A 7,511-nucleotide genomic window follows, 5' to 3' on the forward strand; every position below is an offset into this window, starting at 1 on the left:
ATTCCAGATGCGGGGGCGGGGGAGAGGCTGAGCGGGGGGTTCCTGGAGCGGGCAGAGCCGTGCCCGGGGAGGCGGCCGGGCGGGGCGCGGTGCCCGGTGCGGGAGCGGAGCGGTGCCGCCGCAGCTCCGGGCGGGGAGGCGCACGCCCTGGCAGCCCGCGGTTCCCCCGCGGCGCTAATTGCCGGCTCCAGCCCGAGGCCACCAGCGGCGGCCACCGGCGGCACGGGAGGGCCCGGCGGGACCGATCCGGCGCCGCTTGGCGGGGGCGCGCGGCGGTTCCCCCTGCGGCCGCCAGGGGGCGCTGCTCCCGCACGCGCCGGCGGCTCCTCGCGCCGGCGGTGACTGCGCGCGCTCCGCGTCCCCCGGCAGGGCTGGGGCGGCCGCGGCACCGTCCGTGCGTACCGTGAGTACCGTGAGTGAGCACCGTGAGTACCGCAGCCCCGCGGGGCCCGCGTCCCGGCGGCTCTCCCTCTGCTGCCCCTCCCTGCCGCGCCCTTCGCCGCGGAGCAGGTGCGGAGCGGCTCCCTCGGTGGCTCTGCGCTCTGAGCCGCTCCCCGTGCCACGCAGCTTGCTAGAGAGGGTCTGCTAATGATATATTTATATATATATAACTGTAGCTAACATATACATAAATATCGATCTGTATCTGAGCTCGAATGGCCGCGGACAGAGCCCCGGTAGCCGCCACCGCGGCGCTGGAGCCGGCGGAGCTGCCGCTGCCACCGTTGCCGCTACCGACACCTGCGGGTTTTAGTCCCCGAACGGTTTTTCCCATTAAAAATATTTTTGTTTTAATGATACAACCGAGCGCAATAATTTATTTTATTTACTCTCTGCTGGGGCTGGGCGCTAGGTGACCCGTGGCGACGTGCCGGGCGGGGGTGCCTCGGTCCCGCCGGCGCTCCGGGGCCGAAAGGACAACGTGTCTGTGCCGGGGGAGCAGGGCCGGGCGGCATCCCCGTGCTCCGCGGGCAGAGCGCATCCATTCCCTGATAGAGAAACGCGTGCAACCTGGATCCGTCTCCCCGTTTCCTAGGAAGAAAAAAAACAAACCAAAACAAAACAACGGGGAGGAGGCGAGGGAGCCGCTGCAAAGCAGCCCCTCGGGACCAGGCCCTCTCCTGCCCCCTCCCTCGGCCGCCCCCCCGGCAGACCCGTCCCCGCCGCCGCGCAAGTTGAGCGGCACCGCGGGCTCCCGGCTCCGGCAGCCCCGGCTACACGAGCCGCCCCGGAGATGCCACCTTCGCGGGCTGCGAGACCCTCCCGGACCAGCGCTTGCTTTTGTTTATTATTGCTATTTGTTCCGTTAAGAACCGGGCGGTTTCACGCAGCGATGTAAAGTTGAATCGCTAATAACCGAAAGTTAAAATGCAAACGCTTCCTTCCATAGGAAGAATTTAATTTGTATGGTGCAAAGTCGCTTCTATTTTTTATCTGCAGGAAGGGAAAAACGGGTTTATGATTTATTTATTTATTTATTTATTTGTGTGTTGATTGCACTGTCATCGAAATACAGATGCTTTTCCCCTACATCAGTGGTTTTCACTACAGCCTAAGGGCTTTTTGGCATTAAAGGTCTAGTTATTTTTGCTAATATATCAAAATTTTATCTCCTGACTATTTAATAAATCCACTTCAGATGCACTGTACAGTATTTATATACTTGTTTTCAGAGATATATTCTAGCTCAATAGATTGCTGTCTCACTATTTCAGTGCTTCAAAGAGATGATGTTAGGAATTGTCAGCTCTGAAGACAAGATTAGCTCACAGGAGCAGGATGTGCTGTGTAAAATGTTGATTTATGAAAGTGCTACAATCCCTATATCTTTCAGGTCGAATTGCATGCATTATATGATCAGAAATACAGAGGATTTATCTGCTAATGCAAATTTAAAGCAAAATTCATGTTGTCTTAAAAGGTGAGGGTGCCAGAGAAGCACCGGAGCAGAGGCTAGAAGGCACATCTTGCAACCAACTCCAGCCCTGGAGAAGCTATGGCAGAGCCCTCCTGTATTCTGATAACAAACTTCTGTGGCCTAACATATGTCGTCTGCACCCCAGCCCTTGCTAGGAGTGGTAAGCACCTTGCCCTTCTGCAATTGAAAAATACCTCCTGTGAACCGAAGAGATGCCTACTCACATTTAAATATTTTCTGACTTTGATGGGCTCTTGACCGCCAGGAGACACAGCCTGGGGGCCTACGAGCTGCCGAGGGTGTTGCTTTCCTGTAATCGGTTGCTTTCTGAGCAGCCTCAGTTGCCTCTGTGCCCAAGAGGTCTCCGGGGGGTGGCTCTGGCAGGCTCCATTTTGTCATCTTCTCGTCAGTGTTCGGGTGAGGCTGCCAGCAGAAATAGGTAGGCCTGCAGTGCTCATACAAAGGTGACATCCAGCTCCAAGTTTGTAGTTAATCAAATCCACTGGGTGAAGTTGAGCAATTTAATTGGTGTCTGATGAAGCCTTGGTTGTTGTTTATCTAGGGTATATCAAATTTTCTTAAAATCTAAAACAATTGGTAGAGATGAGGTGGGGGAACCTAGCAATGCAATAGTAGTTCCTGCCCTGATCCTGCAAGAAATGCTGTGCAGTCACAGCAGAGCCATGTGGGCACAGCAGCCTCGACTGGTGTGTGTCACTGGAAGGCCAAGGCTCCTATTCTCAGGACACTTTTTGCTATTTACTAACCAGATCACAGTTTGAGTACGCCATTACTTATAAACCCTTGCCAGAATCCTTTTTTTCCTGCCTGGTGACAAGGCTGGAACTCTTCCTTGAGGGATCCTGTTAGAGAGAACTGTCCTGCTGCTTGTGCACAGTGTTTGTGATATGGTGGTGGAGTGTTGGGAGCTGAAGGCTGTTCAGGTGCTGCACTGAATGCAGTGTGTGAGTTTGTCCTGTTTCTTGCAGGAAACATACCCTGCCTGTGCTTTGTGCCCTGCTTGGCCTGCTGCTTCAACTCTGGGTGCAGAGGAAGATATTTTTGTAGCTAAGATGCTACTGTCTTGGAACCTGTTTATATCCAAGTTAGTACAAAATTCTGATGAGTTAAACTGCAGAAAAAGGTATCCCTTTTCTGGCCGATGACTTCTTGGTGAAGCCCAGGTTGCATTTACTGTTTCTCAGCTGATAGCTGGGTCTTGTAGACCATCCCTTGGGTGACAGCGATGACTGTCCATGATGGGATGGACAAGTAGAGCTGAAGAATTTTATTTGCTTTCTGAGTAATGTGATTTTTCTGGGTACTAATTTGATCAAAATTTGGGCTTTGTTTGTTTGTTTTCCTATTGAGTTTAATGATGCTAAAAATTTGTTGAAAGTAAATAATCAGATCTATAAAATAGGGCATATATTTATAGTGGTGTAAATGAATAATTCAACTTGGTAGTGTTAAGATAGCACAATCTCCTCAATGTGCAGGCAGTTGTAGTAGAAAAGCATGTTAAACAAGTAGAAGGGTTTTCACTCCTGCTTGATGAAGTGTTGTGCTTTTTCCTCTGATCTAAAACATGCCTGAAAAACCTGGCTCGATAAGGTGTCTCCATTCCCATCAGCCCTGGAAAGCACAGCCAGGTGCCAAAGATTGTCCTCCGCACCACTGCTCCCTCCTCCCTCCACCGTGGCTGGGAGCAGAGCCGTGCCTGTCCGGCGGGCTCCAGGTCTTGCCAGGGCACGACTGCACTTCTGGGGGTTCGCTCTCAGCGCGCAGAGCCCCTCAGGACCCGCCAAACCCGCTATCCAGCCCGGCCTGTCCCGGGCGGGGCGGGATGCGGGGCCCGAGGGGCGCCAGGCTTAGAACCTGCGGCAAACACGGAGGCACTAAAGTTCATTCTTCAAAGAAGCCGTCGGTGGCTGGAGGGAGGCGGACAAAAGCCAGCGCCCGGCTAGCAAACGCGGCGCTCTGCCGGCGAGTTTTAAGGGGGTTTAAGTCTAAAGAAGAAGTGACAGGGCAATCATCTCTCCGGCTCGGCTGCGGATGGGAGGGTGAAATCTCGGTAACAGCTCGTTTATCTGTATATTTAATTGCGACCTGGCTGCGCGTTCCTGTTGAGGAAGGATGCAGATGACAAGCGAATCTATAAAAAAATAGTTGACAAACCCAGGAAAGGGAAAACTGACAGATGAAACGACAGTCAGCGCGGAGCTAACTGGCAAACGCATCAGTACAAAGTCACATACCTTCTGAGAGGAGTAGTAGTTTGTTTTATTCCGGTTCTCTAGAGTTTTATCTACTGTCGATGTGATGGTAGAGAAAGGAGCTAATGTGCCCTGTTTAGGATACAAACATGCAGATTAGATCAGACTTCAGACACCGTGTTTCACTCAAGACTTAAAACAGAGGAATAAACCCGGCTTCCCTCACTGAGGAAAAGGAAAACAGAAAGACAGGATTTTTTTTTTTTTATGTTTTAAAGGTGTTTTAAACTTGTTTAAACAGAACCGTTTTGCATAAGGATAGAATGAGCTAACGGGAGTTCATGGAGGTGGGAGCTGGGGCCCGGAGCTCGCTGCCGGCCGAGGCTGGGATGTTAGGAGAATGTCAGCCTGGCTCCCGTGTTCTTCACTTTTGTATTACTTTAAGTTTTCAATGAAGGCAGTGTAATTACGAGACGTTTAACTTTTTGCTAGGCTCTTTCATTATGGCCTTGCATTTGCACCTCGCTTTTAAGAGAAGTAATAACATTCACAGTGAGGGGCAAATCCCGTTAATGAACAAATTAAAGTTCAAACAGTTATTCAAGTTCACAGCCCCGCTCGCTGCTCCTTTAATAAGAGTTATACATGTTACTTTCTCTCGGGATCACTCCCCCTTTTATTACTTTTTAAGCTGTTCATAAGCACTGCCGGGGTATATGGGCAGCTCCCAGCCTCTAAAGAGCCCACAAATCCTGAAAGGGAGCCCTAATCCGGCCTTAATTTGGCAACTTTTGTAAAAGACATAAAAGCTCGGGTGCCACCCTTGTGCTCTCAGATGATTATATCGCAGGGAACAAGCTGGGGGGAACGCTTCCCCCTTATTTCTCGCACCCACCTATTTGTGCTGCCTGCCCTTCGGAGCTGTGCGAATCAAGCCTCCATTAGTCCCTTTCGGGTACCGGAGGATAAATTAGGATGTCTGATCGATAGCCTGGAAATTCCTACCCCCTCCCCCGGTAGCTCTGCCCAGCTCCGCTGGGCCTGGGCTGCTGGTACCCACATCCCACCCGGCGCTGCCTGTGGGCTGGAGCCCGGTGCCTGATACCGGAGGCTGCTTGCAAGTGTTAGCAGCGGGCAGTTAAAAAATCCAACCAAACAACAAAATCCCTGTGCTCTTTCTCTTCTTCTGCCCCGCTTTCTTATTTTCCTCGGAACCTTCCGCGACTAGAGTCTCTGCGCTCACCTCGGCATTTGCATAACATGAATCCTAATTCTCCCTGTCAGAGGCTGCCCAAGCCCAGGGAAGCCGCGGCTGCCAGTGGGGACAGGCGAGGATGGGGACCGACCCCCCCGCGGTGCCGGTCCCCCCAGGCCGGGGTGCGGCGGGCTGGGTCCGACAGAGCCCGGGGAGTTTGACACTGGTTCAAGGCAGCGCCCGTGCAAAAGCGCTATGTACAAATAGAGGAGATCACACTCCCCATTATCTACCTCCTGGCGAGTGTTTGATTTGTGACATCAAAAGCTTATCAAGGCAAGCTCACCAAAAAAAAAAAAAAAAAATAAAAAAGAAAGAAAAAAAAGAGAGAGAACGATGGGGTAAAAAAAAGCACCTCTTCACGGAGGGAAACTGCTCCGGTTTGGGTGATGCGGCGAGAAAGAGGAGGGGGGGGTTAGTGTTGTCAAAACGCCGCCTGTACCGGGGCGGCCGTTTCCGCCCCGCCCGTGTCCCCGCGGGCCAGGCCGGGGCTCGTGCGGGGCTGGGTGCGGGGCGCGGATGCGGAGGGCGATGCGGAGCGCTGCCGCGGGCGCGCAGGGCAGCGGGCGGGAGGGCCGGGCTGGCCCCGGCGCAGGGCTGGAGGGAGGCCCCGGTTTCTCGCAGCTATCCGCACAGAAGTGGTTTGATATAATCACCATGACAACTGCCGCCTATGAGCATACAAATAATAGAGATGAAATAGACAAAAGATTAGCATGCCATGAAAAGTACAATAAGTTTCTTATTTAGCATTTAGATAACTGTCTTTCCTTCGGAGCAGGCTTCAAAGTTGAACCCAGTTTAGACCAAGAGGATTAATTCTTTCTCCCGCATGCTTCATTGAATCTCTCATTACCAAACTTTGTCTGTATTGATGTAAGATTTGATTGAAGATTAGAGCATTTAGCAAATCTTGCTTTTCTGCATGTATCAGGCCTTTTCAAGCGCAGACCGCGCTGCCCAGTGGTCAATACCCTTACTTTTATCCAGTGTCTGCTTCATTTAAACTTAATCAACTCCCTCAATGAACTGGAACAGGGAAACGTCCCTGCGGTAAGAATGTTGTGCTTTTCTTAGATAATTCTTTGCTCCCTCTCCCAATCCGCTGGCGTTAAACCTAAAATTGCTCTCAGATGAACTTAATCAATATGATAATGACAATTGGAGCTGAATGGCTCTGCCTTGCCTCCGCGTGAAAAAGGTAGATGGCTGTGCCAGTTGCCCAAAGCCAACTTCTCCTTGTCTCGCCTCTCCTTTTGTGTGCTCAGTTCCCACCTTTCTGTCTCTCTCTCTTTCCTCCCCCCTCTCCCCCGCTCCGTGCCACCGACCGCTGCTCACGCCGGAGAATGATGCTTCTTTGTGCGGCAGGAGGACTCGTATGTCACCGCCCGGAGAAGCGGAGCGGAGCGATTGGCTGGGTGAATTATCTGCCTTGTTGCAGTGAATTATTTGCGCTGTTTCCTTTCCCAGTCAACAAGTTTCTGAGGTATAATGCAGATCAATCAAAGCTGACAGAGCGCATGTGAAGCTTTTACTGTGTAAATCTGGACCTCTTGTCCCGGCTTCGTTGGCACTGGCATCTGTATATCATTTTTATACTGCTACCAGTAGAGCAATTTCAAAAGTATTTGCAAGGAAAATGGATGTCCCCATCTGTTCCTGGAATCATAAATGTGCCACTTTCGAAGGGTTTTCACTGGTAATCATATCTTTAATGATGAACAAACTTGTGATATATACCTTTCCATAAAATGGGGTTTTCTTCACTTTATTGTGATTGGCTGGGATAAATAGCTTTTCCATATGTTAGGGAGATAAAACATAAGATTACCAGAGCTCGTTTGTTTGATCATAAACAAAAGAAACTATTCGCTCCAAACACTCTTTAAACAGAAACAACTGCAGAATTAAATTGTATTAATAGGCTCTCGATGGGTCAGGAAGCAAACAACTGTCCCCGTGGAAAAGACAGCTATTTTACAATAAGAATAGACAGTCCCTCTCCCGTTCGGGTGACCTTAGAGCAGACGTGGGTTTTAAATACTCGATGATAATTTTTTTTTTTTTCTTAAAATTATCTTGTCTTTCTCTTTTTTCTCCAGCTTGACTTTGCGTTTCCCGA

The 7,511-nt window shown here is 50.8% G+C and overlaps 1 long non-coding RNA gene across 1 annotated transcript in view; it reads left to right on the forward strand.

Moving 5' to 3' along the window:
* The first annotated feature begins 1,927 nt into the window (after positions 1-1,927).
* Positions 1,928-7,511, forward strand: part of LOC127387062 (uncharacterized) — a 5,914-nt gene continuing 330 nt past the window's right edge. Inside the window, exons 1-3 of the long non-coding RNA XR_007890040.1 lie at positions 1,928-2,078; positions 6,735-6,807; positions 7,492-7,511. The exon at positions 7,492-7,511 is cut by the window's right edge and continues 330 nt beyond it. This is a non-coding gene — a long non-coding RNA (uncharacterized LOC127387062). The remainder of the gene's footprint in view (positions 2,079-6,734; positions 6,808-7,491) is intronic.

This window comes from Apus apus, chromosome 7, assembly GCF_020740795.1.
Source record: "Apus apus isolate bApuApu2 chromosome 7, bApuApu2.pri.cur, whole genome shotgun sequence".
Taxonomy (NCBI): domain Eukaryota; kingdom Metazoa; phylum Chordata; class Aves; order Apodiformes; family Apodidae; genus Apus; species Apus apus.